At 42.0% G+C, this 17,062-nt stretch overlaps 1 protein-coding gene and 1 long non-coding RNA gene across 6 annotated transcripts in view; one reads left to right on the top strand and one right to left on the bottom strand.

Annotated features, from left to right (window-relative positions):
* The window catches only part of CYTIP (cytohesin 1 interacting protein), a 72,894-nt gene that overhangs the window by 51,812 nt on the left and 4,020 nt on the right, over positions 1 to 17,062 (bottom strand). The gene's annotated exons all lie outside the window — the stretch shown is intronic.
* Positions 14,508 to 17,062, top strand: part of LOC102152599 — a 60,586-nt gene continuing 58,031 nt past the window's right edge. For all 4 annotated transcript variants that reach the window (XR_005384556.1, XR_005384559.1, XR_005384557.1 and 1 more), the window contains exons 1-2: positions 14,508 to 14,650; positions 15,736 to 15,845. This is a non-coding gene — a long non-coding RNA (uncharacterized LOC102152599). The remainder of the gene's footprint in view (positions 14,651 to 15,735; positions 15,846 to 17,062) is intronic.

The raw sequence follows: 17,062 nt of genomic DNA on the forward strand, positions 1-17,062 counted from the left end.
ATTACCTAGTAGCCATTAAAAAGGTGATACTCCCTCATATTTTGGAGCTAGGGAGCCAGGTTTATTTTTTTCTATTTTTACTGTCTTATCTCAGTTTTCTTGGGATGGGTAGGAGCCTCACTCTGGGGTCTTTTCCTTATGTTTCCCTGCCTAGCCCCATCTACCCCTAACTTGTTCCTACATCAGTAAGACATCCAGGGAAGAAGATTGGATGAAATCCAGTGATTACTTATAAGAATTGAGTATCAGGGCACCTGGGTGGCTCAGTGGTTGAGCATCTGTCTTTGGCTCAGGTCATGATCCAGGGGTCCTGCTTTTCCTTCTACCTATGTCTCTGCCTCTCTCTGTGTGTCTCTCGTGAAAATAAATAAATAAAAATCATGAAAGAAAACGAGTATCATTAAGTACACTTCTCACTCTAACAAGTCAAGCAAAAGATCAAAAATGTAAAATAAAGAAAATATATTCTATTCTCTTTTTTAAAATTAAAAAGAAAAGGCAGTAAAAAGGGCAATAGCCTTAGGCTATCTCCTAGCATTTGCAGAAGAGAACACAGTGTTTGCACCTATAAGGACTGGAAGACACTGTCAAAAATTATCAGTTTGTGGCATGACAGTTCCTGCTAGAGTAACCTAATTGTCTTTGACTCACTTTTAATCTGGGTGGATGTGGTGAGAATGGCTGATGTTGCTTAACAGCATTTGGTGTTGGTGTTAAATATAGAAAATTCACAAAAAGATTCTTATCTACAGAGGAGTGGAAAATATTGTTACACTTGATGAAAGAGAGAGAGAGGAAGGTGGGAACAAAGTTCCCACTGGCTTCAAAAAAAGATCTGTGCCCAAGAGAAATAGGTAAATGTGTGGTGGGGACTGAAAAAGCAAGTCCATTATGAATAACATTACCCCAAGAAAGTCTACATTACCTGAAGGTAATGATGGAAAAATGATGCACCATTCAAAACTGAAAACAGGATAACTAAATATTATTACAAGGTGCAAAGAGAGTCAGTTCTGAAAGTGATCATTTTTAATGCAGGAGAAGAAAGATTCATAACAAATCACAAAAACAGTTTTGCTTTAAAGATAGTAGTTTTGTGCAATTTTACTATGCAATTCTCAGTGACCCCAATTCTCAGGCTAGTTCACACATCAGCTTCTTAGTATAGTTGAAGACAGGAAGACATATTGGTGGTCTCATGTCTCATAAGGACACCACACAACAGAATCACCTCTAAAAAGAGATGAAGGGGGCACCTGGGTGGCTCAGTGGTTGAGCATCTGCCTTTGGCTCAGGCTGTGATCCCAGGGTCCTGTGATCAAATTCCTGTGATCAAATCCCACATCAGGATCCCCACATGGAACTTGCTTCTCCCTCTGCCTGTGTCTCTACCTCTCTCTGTGTGTCTCTAATGAATAAATAAATAAAATATTTTTAAATAAATAAATAAATAAATAGGAAAAATAAAGGCATAAGATGTGTATATATATATATATACCAAAAATATTTAAGGACTTCCCATGTCAACATATAGGGTGAACAACTATTGGTATTACCAAATATCAGGAGTTTGTATCTACTCCTGTAAAAGCTGTTAGAGTTGATAAATTCTAACACATACTGTACATCCAGTGTTTGAGAAAACAGTCCTATTGTCCTTCAACAATTATGTCTCTTAAGCATTCTTTATTCAATCATATTTAAAATGTTTTACTCGGAACACATAATCATAGTCATAAGAAAACAAACCAATCATACATTTTCACCACACTTGCTTTACACACTTTGTATAGAGAAAAACTTGAATTGATAGTCTGGATTAAATTTAACTTTTTCCCCAGAGAGATTCTGTGAAAATTCAATTCAAAATAACAACCTTTAGCAAAGGCCTACTATATATCTGGCTCTAACCTAAGGGAAAGCGATGCTGAAGTTTTTAAAACATCATCTCTGCTCAGAACAAGTCTATAGTATAGTAAGAGATCAACATACCCGCTTCTACAGAATAAAAGATAGAGAATGGTACAAAGAATTTCAAGAAGACAAAACCAAGAGATTAATTTCTCCTTGGGATGGGATAGGAGTTGTCTTTGAAGGAGGAAGACAAGTTTAGAGATATTAGTATAATTTCAACAGTTAGATATGGTGGTCATGGAAGAATCAACATTTTGTATACAGAAGACAGTACAAACAGAATTGTCAGGAGGAGAAAACACAGAGAACTGATCAGAGACTGGTATCAAGGCTGGTGTTTCAGGAGCGTGGGCTGCTGGGTAAGAGATAGCTCCCAACAGCTTACTGGGACTGGATGGGTGAGGGCTCTATCAACTATGCTAAATATTTTGGACTTGATTCAAGAATCAGAGGGAAATCACTAATTTTTTGAGCAGAGGCATAAGTCAACTAAATGGACATTTTAGGAAAATGGGCTTGCTTGTAAAATAATTGGAAGGGAAAAAGCAAAAGTCTAGTTTGACTAATGCCATAATCTTAGAAATAGGCAATAAAGGCTTGAACTACAGCAGGATCCATGGAGAAAAATGGGAAAGAGTAGAAGCCAGAAGCACAGGAGGATGGGAATAGGACTTACATAGTGACTCTTAGGTGTAAGACACAATGGGCGTGGGAGTTGAACTCTGAGAAATACTGGGGAATAGGAAGGATGATGATCCCGTGCGCAGTGATGGCAAGGAGCCTAATGATTTTGTTCCACTGTCTGACTCCAATTTTACTGCCCCCCTCTGCAACCAAAGTCCCAGCAAATGGTGCTTAACCTTTGAGGTCCAAAAATTAAATCACATTGGGAAATTGAATTCTTTCTTTATCCTACACTACAGAAGCTGTTTCTAGTAGGTCAACAAGTATTAAAATTCTGCAATTTTTGAAAAACAATAGTTCTGCAAGCCACACTAAGTGCATATCCTAAAGTCACTAGATAATTTGAGTCTGACCATCCCTTCAGACTAATTTCCAACCAGAGAATCCAACCTGAGCATCCAAAGACTGTTGTGGAATTTCTTTCAGTTGCTTCCTCTTCCTGTATGAGACAACTTCCCAATGGTTACCAAGAAATTATACTCCACTAGTGAAATCTTATCAGTAGAGGAAGAATGTGGACAGTGATTGGTAGGCAACTGAAGGTTGGCCTTTGATGACCTATTCAAAAATAATGTCTTATTAAAGTAGTTTAAATATTAAAAAAATAGTAAGAAACTAAAAGGGAAATGGGTACAATACAAACAACACAATGAGTACCCATACAGATGGAGAAGTCAGCAAGGGCAAGGTGACAGAAATTTCCTACAGATAGCCAGAAACATTTAGCCAAAGATAGTGTCCTTGTTCCTCTGATAGATGTTTTCTCAACACAATTAAATATGAGCACAAACTCTTTTAAAGTTATATCTCTGGTTCGAAGCTCTCGTAAGCATATCATCACGGAACCTTAACGATTCTATCTAGGCCAAACTAGGAAGAGGAGAGCCCTTGGAACTTGAATGCCCTATTTACACCCCTATTTACACAAGTATGCATATTGCAGGCGTACATGTGAACGTGGTGGGAGATGGGAGAAAGATTATTCCCAGGCGTCAGGGGGGTCTACTTTGGGGTTATCGGTTTGAGTGATGTGACACCAAGAGATAACAAACGTGTCAACGACCGGTGAGCAGAGGAGGTGGATAGCTGAGTGAGGAAGCTAAGTGTGAAAGGATGTAGGGCAGGACAGAGGAGAAAGGTAAAGAAACAAAAAAGAGAAAATAAGACGTACTAGGAATGGGTTGTGAAACAAATCCCATGAATAGAGACTTCCCTCTCGTGTTCACATCTCCTTACATGTAGCTGACTCCACTTTGCTTGGTCAAGAGATGTGTTCTTTGATGCCAGACCTTAGTTGGTGTTATCGCCGTAGTGTCGGTACCAGAAGGCCAACAGAGACACCATCGTGTCCGGCCTTTTCTCTCCTAGCACCTGTAATAACGATTTCTACCAAGTCTAAGAGCCAATAGGACACAGCCTAGACCCTCGGACTTCATCTTTTCTACGCAGGCTTTCACTTTCATCCTCATTTCACTACTGTCAAACCATTGCTCAGACTTTTGAGCAACTCAGGTGAGCTTTGCTAGGAAGGGGCAGGGCTTTAGGCGCTGATTGTGGTCCCCGGAGGATGCAGTTTTAGTGCACCTGCTCACATGAAACCCAGCACGGCACTAGTCCCGGTTTCTCTTGCACAGTCAAATAGCACTTTTCACACACCTCGCGGACAAAGAAGACAGAGTAAAGGCATCTGCAGGTTTCCCCAGGGGAGTCATTTTATAAGCACCTTTTCTAGCAACCCCTAGCAATTGTCTCTGGTGAGATTTTACACCTGAATCCTCCTTCTTTTTTTTTTTAAGATTTTATTCATTTATTCATGAGAGACACACACACACACAGAGAGAGAGGCAGAGACACAGGCAGAGGGAGAAGCAGGCTCCACGCAGGGAGCCCGACGCGGGACTTGATCCCTGGTCTCCAGGATCACGCCCTGGGCTGAAGGCGGGGCTAAACCACTGGGCCACCCAGGCTGACCTGAATCTTCTTTTAGAGATAATGGGACAGTATCTTCATGAGCTCCATCCTTGTTAGCCCAGTTAGTGCAGAAAACTTCTTCCTCTTCCTCCTCTTAACTGGGATGGAAAAATTCAGTTTCATAGACATTAATTGAGCACGACTATATACAAAGCTCTGAGATAAATCTGGACAGTAGAGGTATGAGCCTAAGATGATAGGCTCCTCGAGGCAAATTGTATTTTTTAAAGATGGCCTCATCGATGTCGATAGGCTATCCCACAAACTTTCCTTACAATGTGACTTTTGAGAGGCAGGGTGTACATTCTATCGCCTTGAGTCTGGGGAAGGCTGTGGCTACCGCAGAAATGATGCTCTGCAACATCCAAGAGCACATCACACAAAAAGTATATATAGTATCTGCCCTGTTTTCTTTGGATGCATGCAACCCGGCCACTATATTGAGGAAGCCAGCTCCACAGAAAAACCACGGGAGGGTGTCCCAGCTGCGGTCTAACTTGGGGTCCCAGCTGGAACACTCACATATGAGCGGGTGAGCCTTCACATGACTCCAGCCCCGGCCTCTGAGCCGTCCCCACCAACGCTGAGTGGAACAAGGATGATGACCACCCCTACCCCTGGAGCCTCACTCAAATTGCAGATATGTGAGCAAAAAAAAAAAAAAAAAAGTTATCATTAGTTTTAACCTCTAAGTCTCAGGATCACTTGTCATTTATTAACAGATGACCAGAACAGCATGCGTAGCATGACCTCCGAGTGCTCACTGTCAGTTTAGGGAAATAAGCATGTTCACAACAACTATAATATGTCAAAGTGTAACACAAGGACCTTAAGAGATCCACAAGTGCAAATGAATGTGCACGCAGAGGTGTGTACATCCTGGTTTGGGTAGAGGCAATTTCTGAATACATTAAAATTAATAGTAATTACCTCCATGGAGTAGCGTTTGGGTGTAAGGGAGTCTTGTGTGCATCTCCTTGAATGTTTCGAGCCCTGCCTTATTTATACACATCCTTCCTTCTGAAACTTCAAAAACAGCTTAACTGCCTAAAATAATGATAAAATAAGTGTGTGTGGGGGGGGAGATCAACTAGTGCTGTCAGCACCTTATGAGGCCAGAATGCAAGGAAGCTATTAGAAGAGCTGCATCTTCTCTCCGCGTGCCTTAGTGGTCCTATCTGTGGGAAATACTACCAACCTCGAAGACTCTAGTGCACACAAGTGCTTCCTGACACCAGGAAGCACTCAACAAACATGGATAAAAAGATCTAAGCAGGGTGTCTGCGTGGCTCAGCCGCTTCAGTGACTGCCCTTGGCTGAGGTCATGATCCTGGGTCCTGGGATCGAGTCCTGCATCAGGGAGCCTGCTTCTCCCTCTCCCTCTACCTGCAGCTCCCTCTGCTTGCGCGCTCTCTCTCTCTCAATCTCTCTCTCTGTCAAATAAATAAAAAATATTCTTATCAAATAAATATAAAATCTTAAAAAAAAAAAAGATCTAAGCAATCCTGAACTGCTGAGAGTTGCCATGGCAGGTGGACTAGAGGGTCCCAAGTCACAGAATCAGACTGTTGCTTTAGGAAGAAAGACCCTCTCTCTCTTCCGAAGATTAAAGGATAAAAAGGAACCGGTGTTCTAAGGTACAATTACACAAGCGCATGACGGCAGTGATTACAATGTGACAACTTCTGCAAATGCCACATTGACTTACTCGTTTTCCAAAATGTGAAGAGACCACTAAATTCAAACTTTCCATCCCACTTCCCCATTGTGCTTCCCCTTCAGGGTTTTCACTGGGTGTAACCAGTTGCCTGCGTCTTACAGGTGACTGCTGTCCGCGGGAGGCCGAGGCTAGTGCTCACAGAACCTTCGCATCTAACGTCCACTTTTCCCCTATATTTTGAGAAGCTGGGCATTGCGTGGGTTATGTCAGAGGAACACTGATCTTTCCATTTGTCCTCATGGATGGTTTCCCCACTCGGGTTACGTAGGATGGGGTAGGCCACCCAGAAGGTAGAGAAGGATAAGTTAACTTCTCCCTCAAGGTGTCCTGTGTTCTAAAGCATTTGCGAAGACGTGATCTAGTTCTAGAGGTCGGAAGGATTGGAATATTCTATAAGAGATGGAGAAGGCAAAGATGCCCATGAGATGACATGATGCGAGAGTATCAGCCTAGTATGTCAGAGTTGACAGTGCGTTACCCTGAGGGCAGTACGTTTCAGGGCAGTGGCATCACCGCGGTGCTTGCAAAGCCAAATGAGTAACGAGCAGTTCCTCTCTGACTCAGAAACTTCTGTTGTTTCCTGTTTGATTTAACTTCCCCAAGTATCTTAGAAACAGATGAACTATTCTTTCGGCTTCTTAAAGGTGACCCGGCTTGATGTCTTTTCTTATGAATCAAGCGTTTCTCCTCCTCCAAATTTCTGGCATTTCAGGAACAGTTTCAAAGCTCCATTCTCCTTTCCCTGACTTAGAGATGATACCAGCCTCCCAAGTGCAAGAGAACTCTCTATGCTCACAATGAATTAAGCAACAGCAAAAAAATAGTAAAAGAAAAGAGAAATCATGCTAAATGTGGTCAAGAGCCAACTTGTTCAATTTGACTAAAATGTAGCCACGTCAAATCCCTTTTGGTATCAACAGGGATAAAATTAAATAAACCAAGAGAATGACTGTGTAACAAACAAATGCTGCTGGTTCCATCGCTGCGTAGTGAACATGAACAAATGTCCGTGTGAATTGTAATGAGTACAAAGAGTACATTGTGCAAACGCATACTCGGGGTTCTCCCTGACACGTGGGGTGGACTGGGATGGGGACCCGAAGGCTCCCTAGTTCGCTCTACATGGAGTTCTCGAAGGGGAGAAGCATTATCTACAAAGGTTCGGTGGCAATTAGTCCCCCTTAGCTGGGACTTCTGAAAGCTGGTTCAAACCACCAGCAAAAAGCATCATCATCATCATTAGCACAAGGGGCACATCAACAAGAAGGCTGGCAGTCCAAGATGGGTGAGCTCTGAGGCTCTCGTGTACAACGTGGGACTGCGGTTGCTAACACTATATTATATAACTGAAATTCGTAAGGAGAGTAGAACTTACATGTTTTCCCCACACCAGAGAAAGGGCTAAATAGGTGAGGTGATGGATGTGATAATGAGCTAAAGGGGGGGGGGGTGGATTTCATGGTGTTTACATGCATCAAATCATCATTCTGTACACTTTACATTTCTTACCATTTTGTCCATTTTGCCTCCATAAAGTTGGAGGGAGGAGAAAGACGTCTACTGGGGTTGACATTACTTCAAAACAACAAGAGACAGAGCCCCACTAACTCATGACCTGAGGCTGATGCACCTTCTATTCTTAGCTGCGCAGGCCATACCTCTTTCTCCGCCACTAAAAGTGCCTCTTAATGATCTGATTAGAACCAATTTGACACCTGCTCTATCTTCATGCCCTCTAGGGGAGGAATTTCGACACTTTCTAATCCATCTGTCGAGGTGCACACAAGCACACAGCCCCTCACCTAGCATAGATAGAAAATTTTAATTAATTTATGTGTTCTTTCTTATTTTTATGTATTCTTACAATAAGTAAAAATTTTTTCATAATAAAGTGGTTTATTTAAAAAAATAGTAAAACTTTTAGGGCATGTCAAAGAGTCCGTATATTCGCAAGGAAGTGCTGATGGTCACGATGGTGATCTCATAATCCGGGCACCTGTTTCCCTAACCCCCAAGAAGGGTGGTTTCAACTACAGTACCTCAGATTAATTTTTTTGCCAAGAAATAACATCGCTAAGCCCGTGACAACCAACACTCAGCAGACAGCACAAACAAAAACAAAAAGAAAACAAACCAGAAAACTAATGCCCAGTGACATTCCTGCCCCAGGATGGAGTATCCAGGGCTCCTCACTGATTCCTGACTCGAGTCTCCTGGACTGTATTTCTCCTTTAGTGAGACCCACTCGCCCCCAGGAAGACCCTTTGTTTGCCTTGTCCTATGAATTGCATGTTTACATCTCTACCATCACCAAATTTATATATTGAAACCCTAATACCAGTGTGGTGGTATTTGATGAGGAGGACTTTGGAAGGTAAATACATCATAAGGGTGAAGCCCTAATGATGGGACTAGTGTCTTTATAAGAAAAGCCATGTGAGCTTGCCCCTGTCTCTGATCTTTTCATCATATGACACACAGCAAGAAGGAAGCAGGCTGTCAGCAGAACCCAACCATGCTGGCACCGTGATCTTAGACTTCCCAGTCACATGAACTGGGAAAACTGGGAGAAATAAATGTTTGTTCTTTAAGTCACCCAGTCCGTGCTATTTTTTATAGCAGCCCAAGACTAAGATTCCTTAAAACCTGTGATAACTGTCAAAACCCAGGCTTTTGCTGCCAGTGTGTCACAGACCGGGAACGCTCCTGGGACACATGGGCCTCCTGAATCACAGGGACTGTAAACAGAGCTCAACAGCAATTTGCTGTTCCATATTGTATATTAACTTCTAATGTGCTCCATAATAAATTGAGGATAATATTCAATGGATGAAAGTTTTTGAACTCTCTGTGCCTTGATATCCTCGCCTGCAAAATGAAGATAATATATTTATTCTGCAGGATTGTTCTGCAGATATGAAAAAATGCTTTGGACAGTGCCTGGAATATAGTCACTCAACAATAACAACAACAGAAACAACAAGAAGCTTTAGTAGTGGTGGTAGGAGGAGGAGGGGTAGAAATGGTGGTAGTAGTAGCATCAGCAGTACAGGTAGTGGTAGTAGTAATAGAAATAGTGGTGGTGGTAGTTGTGGTAGGAGAGGTGGAAGTAGGAGAAGTAGTAGGGGTGTAAACAGCAGTAGAAGTAGTAGTTGTTGATGTAAAAGTCATAGTAGTAGTGTAAGTAGTAGTACAAGTAGTAGTTTAATAGTAGTAGCAGCAGCAGGAGGTATAGTACAAATAGCAGCCATAGTGAAATCGTGGGGTGTGCAAGTAATAAAAGTGGTGGTGGTGGTGGAAGTAGTAATAACACGAATGAGGATATTTGGGAGGAGCCAGATAGAGACGTTGGACATTACAGGCAGATCAAGTTGGAGAGCGATTGTGGCCAGCAGCTGGACACTAAGGTTCAAAGAATCTGAGGCAAACAAAGAGGAATTTACAGAAGGCATCCCAGGGAACCCTCAGCGGCATGTCAGCCTTGCCCACGTGGACCCTCTCGAATGGGGTTATTCACGAGGTGGGTCCATTCTCAGAGGTCACTCTGGGCCTCCAGCGAACTGCCAGGAAAGTTAGATCTGCAGCCAGACACCAGAAGAAACCCTGGGATCCAGCAAGACACATTCAGGATGTTTGTTCATGACAAAGAAATCACCATTTATATATATATATATTTTTTGTTTAACATGTATTAACACTGAGAAAATGCCCCCCAATTTTAACAAATGGAAACACCACCAAAACCAGAGAATAATGACTGCTGTTTCCCCAGAGCCTGGCCAAGTTTGGTCTGGTTGATTTACTGCCCTCTCACCCTGGGGCTTCTGGAAGTCTTGTATGTGCCTGTGTCACAGGCATCATGCCGGTGCATCCCATGGAGGAGGGACCTGAAAGCATCAGACGCACATAGTTTTTGCCTCTCTTCTTCAGCTTCTATGCGGTTTCTCCAAGAACTTTCCCTGACCAATCCTCTCCAAAGCCATTCTGGGTGCCCCTCTTTTGTACTCGTGTTCCTATAACATGGGGGATTTTTCTTTCCACAGCATATTATTATTTTTTTTTTACATTTTTTATTTATTTGTGATAGTCACAGAGAGAGAGAGAGAGGCAGAGACACAGGCAGAGGGAGAAGCAGGCTCCATGCACTGGGAGCCCGACGTGGGATTCGATCCCGGGTCTCCAGGATCGCGCCCTGGGCCAAAGGCAGGCGCCAAACCGCTGCGCCATCCAGGGATCCCTCCACAGCATATTATTAATTGGCTCTTTCCTTCCTGTATTTTCCAATAGGTTGTAAGCTCCCTCCGGGCAGGGTCTCAACTCTTTCTCACTTGTGTCTCTAGCACCTGTTGGAATGCCTGGCAATTGGTGCTCTTTCTACTTGCTGAACAAATTACTGAATGCTACAGGTAGATGCAGTGGCAGGGTTACATGAAAGGCTAACAGCACCAGGATTTCTAACAGGAAACAAAGGGGGCTTATGGAACATGGGGTGCAATCCCAGCCTAAAACTGGCTCCACGCTTCTGGAGAGATTTGGTGGCTCCACAGGCATTTGAACCTACCTATAGACATTCTGATTTTAAATTAGCATTTTACAGTTCTGTTTGTGACTTCTGTATTTCTAAAACAGCAGCAAAAACCATAGCTGTACTACTAGTAGGTATGACTCACTAAAAGACGAACTGGCCCAAGTGACAAGATGTTCCTATAAATAGGCACAACGCCACTTGGTTTGAAAATTTGGCACTTGGCGGACAGTGTTTGGTGATGGCCAAAAGAAATGGAGATGGGAGAGGAAAGAAGGTGAGCGTGGAAGAGTGTGAATCCATACACATCATCTCCTCGGCGCCACAGGGCAGAGCAGTGAAACAACGCACACGCCATGGTGATTGGTGACGCCACCTTTTGAGAGCCAACAGCCCGAATCTCATATCCTGGGCTGAGGGAGAACCCCACAGGATCTTACTAAGGGAGGGGAAAGAAAATGTTCTCCACATAAAACACTTCATGGGATCCCTAGATGGCTCAGTCAGTTACACACCTGCCTTTGGCTTGGGTCATGATCCCAGGCTCCCTGCTCATCGAGGAGCCTGCTTCTCTGTCTTCCCTTCCTCCGGTTAGTGCTCTCATTCTCTTTCTTTCAAGTAAATAAATAAAATCTTTATTTTATTTTATTTTTTTAAATAAAATCTTTAAAAAAAATAAACAATTCAGTGATGACTCAATGGAAAATACCAGCTTTAAATACACCTTATTTCTCTTCAAGTTTATTAGAGGTAATTACATTCATGTCTGAACCAAATACATTGATACCTCCTAAAAAGGAATGAAGAAATGACATTCCTTTCTACCATGTCTGGATAAATGGCCGCTCACTGTGGACCTACGGCTGAGGTGGTGGTAGGCAGGCTGGCGCAAGGGAACACAGGAAGAGATCCGGGGTTGTGAGGAGACAGGCACTGAGAGCGTAAACTTGAGTGTGCACCAGGATCCAGCATGCTGAAAACAAGCAGGTTAGGGTCCAATTCTGGAAGGGTTTGATTAGAACCAAGAGGTCAAGATGAGAACTAAAAATGCACGGTAATCAATCCTCCTGGCCACGGAGCAGAGCTTATAAGACATAAATACATCCAACTTCCTGGGGTAGACAAGCGTTTGAAGAAAACAATTAGAACTTCAAATTTCTCTAAGACATTTTAGAAAGTCCTGTTGAAGTGAGGGTGGGGAAAGTTGGAAAATTCTGTGTATATTTATAGAAAACTGAAAGCAACAGCTAGTAGACCAATTACCTCTACTCTTGTTGCTGCCCCCCCGCCCCCCCCCCCCGCCAAGTTATAACAGCATGAACTGGAAAGTCCATGGGCTTAAATAAGAAGAAATGCTGCACACTGAATTTCAAGACTCATTCCTTTGAAAACATCTTAGCCAGACAGTTGAGAGGTAGCACTGAAAATCTATGTGACATCTGTACAAACAAGAGCTTGGGCAGAGAACTGGTTTGCTTTAGACAAACACTGGCTTCTATCAACAAACCCCAGGGGATGGATTGGCAGGTCTTGCCAAAGGTAGAGAGAGAAGCAACTATCCTTGCAGTTTTGCTATTGACTCCATTGCTTTGAAGGAGCCGGCCAAGAGCGTGAACAGTCTCAATATTTTTATTCACTCTAGACTTTCTTCTGGCTCTGCCATCATCTCTGATTTGAGATATTTGTGTGCCTCTCACCATTTTCAATGATCTGTCTGCCCTTTACCCTTGGTCTGTGTATTGCCCCTATACTTATTTTTTTATTGAAAATACATTTCCTCCCATTATTGGCTCTGTTTTAGGCAGCTTGTAAGAGATAGAAGTCCCTACCACTAGTTATAGCCATGGTGAGCATTTGTCATAATCCTTCAAGTCCTCTTTTACTGTTATTATTTTTAACTACATAAATAATTATGTATCATCCTTTGTTACACTTAAAAAAGCACTATCTAATAACCATGTTCACTTCTCACTAAGAACTACTCATGACAGGATTTTAATTGTGGTAGGATAGTCCACCCTACAGCTATGCCATATTTTCCAGTTATTACCAGCTAATCCAATATATAATATTAAGTAGTTTCTAACATATCACTATTAGAAATGATGATACGATGAAAACTTGAACATAAATATTTGTCCACATAGCCATTTTCTTAGGATGAATCCACATATAAAAACACTAATTTGAAAAATATGGCTATTTTCAAACTTTCAATGGCTATTGGAAAATTATCTTTAGAAAGGCTATACATGAAACCATCCATCCATCCTGCAGTGCTCCTGACAAACTTGATTATTACCAGTTAAAACTTGCCTGGTTTTTCTTGTAAAATGTCACCTGGTTTTTTATGTAATTTGAATTTTTGAAAATTTGCGAGTATTTTTCATATTTTGTTAGCCACTTCCATTCTTCCTTTGTGGTTTTCTCACAAGTGTGTATGAAAAAATTATAATTTCTTAAATATGTTCATTGTTTATTTTTTCTGTCTTATGATATACTAAAACTTTTATTTTTTTCCATCAGTATTTTCCTCTGTGATTTTTTAAATTACTTTTACGTTTAGAAAATCCTTTTTCATCCAGAGATCAGATACATACCTATCTATATTTCTTCCAAGTTATTTTGGTTCGCATATTTAGATTTAACGCCTTAATTTATTTGGAATAAAATGGGTAATTATTTTTATGGAGGAGGGTATGATAAACTGAATTTTAAAAATCTAAATAACTACTTTCCCCAAATAGAGTTGTAAAATTACCCACCTTCTGTTTCACTGATTTATGGTGCTTCATTTTTCCTATTAAGCTTTTCTATATTCTATTTCCAGTCTATTTATTTTTATTACATTAAGAGCTCTGATTTTCAGTGAATGTTATGTTGTTCTTACTATTTTCTTTTTTGTAACTCAGTAGAGTGATAAAGATCCTGCACTGGAGCCAGATGCTTATTCTCAGATTTCAACTCTACCCCTAACGAACTATCTTACAGTGGGCTGGTTATGGCCTCTCTCTGATTCAATTTCCTTCTCTGTAAAATGGGCACACCAATATTATTTCCCTCATGAGGTTCTGAAGACTAAATTCATTTATAAAATAATGAGCTTAGAATAGTGTTCAGCACATAGAGAGTGCCCGTTCTGTGTTAACGGAGGAAGCCCCTGTAATGCTCATCCTTCAAAATTTTCATAGCTACTTTGTCTGTTTTTCTTTTGAGCAATATAAATTCTCAAAAGGAAATAGATTTATTTTTTTCTGATGATATAACAATGCATCTTCATCTTAAGGACAATTTTTAGATAATGCATAAATGTACTTTGAAATCACCTGTAACCCCATCACCTAGAGATACATGCAGGAAATCTCCAAATAGTCACTCTTCGTTAGTTGTGTAAAACATTTTAATTTGACAGAAGGTGTCGGAGAGACCAAGACCCAGAATGGATGTTTACAGCTAAATGTGAAATAATACTACAGTGGTCAAGTGCCAGTGTTGTCCAAGTGACTAAATGTCTCAGGGCTACACCACGCCTGACTTGACAGCTTCAGTTTTGTCTTTCTCTGCTTCTCACGCTGATTAAAGACCAACTGAAGTTGTGAACAGAGAAAAGAGTGTTCTAAGAAAACAGAATCCCAGATGCTTTTTTTAAGGTAATAATGACTCACTGTGGAGTTACATCATTCAGAACCGTAACTGATGCAGGGTTCTCTGCAGCCCTGAGGTGGCTGCACCATCTAGGAGAAGGCTTCCAGGAAGAGGTCTCTGTACCCCTCCACCTGTGCTGTTGCCCAGTCATCTCAGGATCAGTATCTCCCAGCATGAACTACAGACAGGAGGTAGAAAACTAAACTGCACCTATCGTTTGTTAGGCATTCTCCGTCCAAGAGATGGACAAACATATAACAGATTACTTGGTCCCATATGGATGTGAAGAAATCTGTTATCCATTTGGAAAGCAGATGGCTCTATTTTGGCTACCTGTGACTCTTTATAAGAATAGTTCTACTATAAATGTTTAATAGACCTTATTTTTTAGAGTAGTTTTAGGTTCACAGCAAAACGGAACAGAAGGTATAGAGTCCTCATGTACCCCTAACTCCTACACGTGCACAGTCTCTCCCACTATCAACATCCCACACCAGGGGATTTGTTACAATTTTTAAAAGATTGTATTTATTTATTCTTGAGAGACATGGAGAGAGAGGCAGAGACACAGGCCGAGGGAGAACCAGGCTCCCTGCAGGGAGCCCGATGTGGGACTCGATCCCAGGACCCCAGGATCACACCCTGAGCCAAAGGCAGATGCTCAACCACTCAGCCACCCAGCGTCCTGGGACTTGTTACAATTATTAAACCTGCACGGACACATGATTATCACTGAAAGTCCATGGTTTACATTCGGATTCACTCTTGGTGTTGTACAGTCTAGAAGTTTGAAAAAATAAGATATATATGCACCATTGTAATATGTACAGATTAGTTCCATTGCCCTAAATATCCTCTATCTATCTATTCATCCCTCCCTCCTCCTGAACCACCGATCTTTTAACGGTCCCCATAGTTTGCCTTTTAAAAATTTGACATAATTGGAATCATACAATAGGTAGTCTTCTCAGGTTGGCTGCTTTCACTTAGTAATACGTATTTATAGTTCCTCCATTTCTTTTCATAATTTGATAGCTTATTTTTAGTACCGAATAATATTCTATTGTGTGGACGTGCCACAGTCTCTTCACTCACGAAAGGACATCTTAGTTGTATTCAAGCTTTGGAAATTAGGAATAAAGCTGTTATAAACATCTTTTTGCAGGTTTTTATATGGACATATAACTCATTTAGGTAAATATCCAGGAGTGCAATCATTGTATTTCAGGGTAAGGACATTTTTAATTTTGTAAAAAACTGCCAAACTGTCTTCCAGAGTGGCTGCAGTGTTTTATATTCCCACTACAGTGAATGAGAGTTCCTGTTGCTCCATACCCTGGCCAGCATTTGGTGTTGTCAATATTTTGGATTTCAGTGTTCCAATGGGTACGTAGTGGTATTTCATTGTCGTTTTAATTTGCAATTCCCTAGTGACATATGATATTGGGCAGCATACAAATGCTTATCTGCCATCTGTGTATCTTCTTTGATGAGGAATCTGTTCAAATCTTTTGCACATTTATTTCCTCGGTTTGTTCATTTCCTTATTGTTGAGTTTTAAGTGTTCTCTGTACCTTTTGGATAACAATCTTTCAGTAGATATGTCTTTTGCAACTATTTTCTACCAGTCTGCGGCTTGCCTTTTTATGCTCTTGACAGTGTCTTTTGCAAATAAGGAGTTTTTCATTTTATATCAATTAAATTTTGCCCCCAGAAGGGCACAAATGTAACAGAGCTGCTAAGTGCAAGTTTCTCTGCCACCCCGCAATGAGCCAGGAGGGCCCTGATCTCCTCCTGCAGCCTCCACCTTCTCCCAGGCACCCTGATAGGATGGCAAGTGCTCTCACCCGCCACCCCCCACTGCCCTCTCCTTCCCCAGGGCAGTCTAAGCAGACGACTGGAGAGGGAAAGGAGAAGCAGCAAGTCTTCAAAGCTGTGAGGCGGCCTTGACAAGGGTGGAAGAGGGTGACACTGCAGGTTCTTCGGCCACTCCCCAGACATACCTGTCACCCCTGAGCCAGGGCAACCATTCTTAAAGCCCGGGAGGGGGCCGTGGCAAGTGGACACCAGCCAGCATGGCCTGGCTACCTTTGACATCTGCATAGGCAGTGGCCTTGTCCATTCACTTCCTGTATCTGTTTGAACGGAGGGAGCAAAGAGGAGAGAGGGCGCACAGCGCTGGGGCAACTTGCAAGCTTTCCTCTTGGGCCAAGTGAACTCAGGGGAAGAAGCCAGTTCGTGTTACCTTGTGGGGTTCCCGGGGTAGTCATGGGCTGCTGACCTCGCAGACCCAGCAGCAGTAGGCTGGGTGGTAGTGCTGGGAACGGGGGCTGTTACATTTATAAAATCTTGCTGGAGCTGGATCTCCCATCAGTAATTTGGAAAGGCCCCCAATGGGCACTCCAAAAATGGTCATGTGGATGCCTACCATGCACAGGGCCTCAGTCTGCCTGGTCAACATTAACCAGAGAAAGAGTCAAAATCTTGAAGAGGAAGGATGAAAACTTCTCCATGACATGTGAGAAACTTGTCCTTTCTTCTCCTTCCTCCCTGCCCCAAATCTCCTCAAATTGTAGTAGTCTGGAAGAAGGAGAGACAGATGG

This window comes from Canis lupus, chromosome 36, assembly GCF_011100685.1.
Source record: "Canis lupus familiaris isolate Mischka breed German Shepherd chromosome 36, alternate assembly UU_Cfam_GSD_1.0, whole genome shotgun sequence".
In the NCBI taxonomy this organism is placed as follows: domain Eukaryota; kingdom Metazoa; phylum Chordata; class Mammalia; order Carnivora; family Canidae; genus Canis; species Canis lupus.